This window comes from Octodon degus, unplaced genomic scaffold (genome assembly GCF_000260255.1).
Source record: "Octodon degus isolate 3935 unplaced genomic scaffold, OctDeg1.0 scaffold00435, whole genome shotgun sequence".
Taxonomy (NCBI): Eukaryota; Metazoa; Chordata; class Mammalia; order Rodentia; family Octodontidae; genus Octodon; species Octodon degus.
In genome coordinates, this window is record NW_004525011.1 from 18669 (window position 1) to 21889 (window position 3221).

The following is a 3221-nucleotide window of genomic DNA, read 5'->3' on the forward strand; positions in this document are numbered from 1 at the left end:
GGTTTGCCTCATTTTGTTAATGTGCTGTGAAAGATCAAAAATTTGATTATGTAGTGTATGTGATACAAAATTGTGAATTGGTGGGACTTAAGTAACACATTGTCAGCATTTGAAGATACTGGTACTTAATCTTACAGAAAATTTGCCTCTAAATTTGAAGCTGGAAAGTCACTGGAACTGAAAAACAATATATGGCTTTTTTTGGTATGTGTATTAAGAATTGTGTACAAAGTAATTCATGTGTACTGATCCTCAACACAACCAATAAAATCTCAAATATTGAAGATAAAAAAAAAGAAAATCAAGGCAGGAAAGTTTTATTTTTATTTTTATTTAGCTCACAGTTTGTGGAGGTTTCAGTTTATACTCAGCTGGCTCTAAGGCACAGGGACACATGGCAGAGCGCAGCAGCTCATGCCAGCAGGAAAACAGCAAAGAGTGAAAAGGAAGGAGCGGCAGCTGCAGCAGTGAGCTAGCCCCTCTTCCTTCCTTAGACTGCATTCAGGCTCTCTGCCCCAGTGCGGCTGTATTGCTCACACGTATAATCCCAGCATTGGAGCATGAATTAATCACAAACTCTAGAAGCCTTCCCCAGTGACTGCATGAAGCTCTGGGGGGACAACTGGACACAAACCACAGCACTGTCTCAGAGAGAACAGAGGAAACACAGAGCACAGACTCACACCAGTTGTGCAATTCTGAACCTTCCTTCACCACCATTATCTCCTTTGAAATAGATGCACATTTTGGCCTTATTTATGCCTTTTCCTTCCCTTAATTAGTAGTAAATAAAAATGAAGCGTCACTTCATTCTAGATGAACATGCAATATGATGTCAAACTGATCCTTGAAACACAAATATCTCTAGCGCTAGCTATCCTGAGAAGCCAAGTTGGAGATTAACTTCCATGTTTTTCTCAAGTCATTTTATCTTAAGATTCTATTTATTTATTTATTTATTTATTTATTTTTGGAGGAACCGGGAATTGAACTCAGGCCCTTGAGCTTGCCAGGGAAGCGCTTATTCCACTGAGCCATCTCCTGGCCCCCAAGTCATTTTATCTTTATACATATATTTACATAAATCTTCATGGGGCTGGGGAGATAGCTCAGTGGCTTACGTGCTCCTGTGTTTGACACCCAGTGCAAAAAACCAAAACAACAACAAAACAAAACAAAACCAAAAACCCCTTACACACTCAACAACTAGTAGTGTCTTTGATTTGGTTTGCATTGCCACTGTGTACCTCCCCCTGGTCTCACTTCTGAAAGGCATCACTTTAAATCACTTCTACAAAATTCTTTGATTTTTACTTTTGAACTATTTATTCTAAGATGAAGTCACAACTCTATTTAAAAATCCAGCATGGCACAGAAGACAGTTTTAAGTGAGAGCAAGGAATATATTGAATTTTATCTACAACTTACCACCAGTTTTTCTAAGATGTCACTCACAGCTTGAGGATCATCTAAGAATATTAAGCACTGACAAACATTGATGAAATCAGGTTTCTCCAAGTTCATGTAGATTTTAACTAGGACTCCCAGTACTTTATTCCAGAACAATTTATTCTGCATTAAAGACATGCAGAGCTTGAGGCTATAAGCTAGCATTCCCGGGACATCATTTGATTCTAGTATGGTCTTCTCAAAGACATCTAGTCTTCTTGTCTCCACAGCGATGCCGATAGCCTGCTTATACTTGCGATCATCTGGACATCGTTGGAACATTTTATTCACAATGCCTTCTAATCTCTGGTCAATTGGTTTTTTTTCTCCTTCAGGCAAATCTGCATTTTCCACACACTGCTTGGTATAGTGATCAATGCATTTTGCTATAATAGTCTCCACATACTCAGAATTGTCATTGACATTGAAGAGATCACCTGCTCCAAGAGCATAATTCAGAGACTCCTCAAAAGCTCCCAGGTGATAAAATACTTTAGATGTCACTAAGGCTGCAAACTGCCGACTCTGGAAAACTTCATCTTCATACAAAACTTCTATTTTGTCTACAGACTCAGAAATTTCTGCCCAGAAGTCATTGACAACTGCATTCAATTTGTGTAGTGCAAATTCCTTAACCTGTGGTTCTTCTTCATCCAGAAGAGAAATAATTCCAGCGGCTGAGGTGATCATGACTGCACCCTGCACTCGCCAGTCCGCTCGCTCGCCGACCTGGCTGCGCCACTTATCTGTTAGCCCAGGCCCCGCTAGCTAGCTCCGCTGCGCCGCCGCGTTTCCCGGGAGCGCTGCTCAGTCAGTGGCCTCGCGCCATAAGTTTTGATTGTGGAACAAATATGCATTATAATTTCAGCTTCATTTTCTTCCTCAGCCACCAGGGGCTCCATTCATTTTTTGCTTCCATGTCTACAAACAAGCAGAAAAATTGCTTTTCGTAACAAGTATAATATAAACATGCACTGATTCACAAACACATTCTGATATCATAGCAGCAAAAGGTAACTTTTTCTCCTTAAAATGCTTGCCTTCACATTACTAAGATATCACTGGGATAGTATGTCAAAGCTTAGGTGCTAATAGTAAAGTTCACAAATCCACTATTTTCCTCAAAGCCCTTAAATTATTCTAAAATTATGACATATTCACAAAAGAAGTATTCACTCAGCATTCATGATAGGTAACTCTCCAGAATTTAAAGAATATAACAACACATTTTCCTAATGAAATCAAATTAAATTTTTACTTTAAGTGACTCAACTGTAGCACTAAAATGGAATAAATACCATCTTGCACACCAATAGCCAAGTAGTGTTCTTAAAAAGAAAAAAAGAAAAGAAATTTAGCAGTCTGTCCATCTGCACGTGTTGATGGATGCGTACTGAAGCTTTTGGTCCTCATTTGTTTTTTTCTGGCTTCCCCTTTACTTCTAGTTCAATATTTTCTCTTTCAATAAATGTAATTAAGGTACTGCATAGCCTTCAGACTCACTGAGTTATAAATATAAATGTACATAGTAAGCTTGAATTTTCCATCCACACGTTGCTTTGATTTCGATTTTTCAACAAAGGTATTTTTTAGAAGATAACATACAAACATAAGTTTTCTCTATAGAAATCTGTGTATCTGCAACACCAAGGACATCACCGTGTCCAGAAGCTTCCTTTCAGATCCTAATTGATATGGACATAAAAAGACCTATCCTGTGCAGTAATGTTGGAAGCTGCATAATATATTAAAGAAGGAAACCTGTAAACCTC

At 38.5% G+C, this 3221-nt stretch overlaps 1 pseudogene; it reads right to left on the reverse strand.

Annotated features, from left to right (window-relative positions):
• Positions 1-2212, reverse strand: part of LOC101564462 — a 2954-nt pseudogene extending 742 nt beyond the window's left edge.
• Between the last annotated feature and the right edge of the window lie 1009 nt (positions 2213-3221).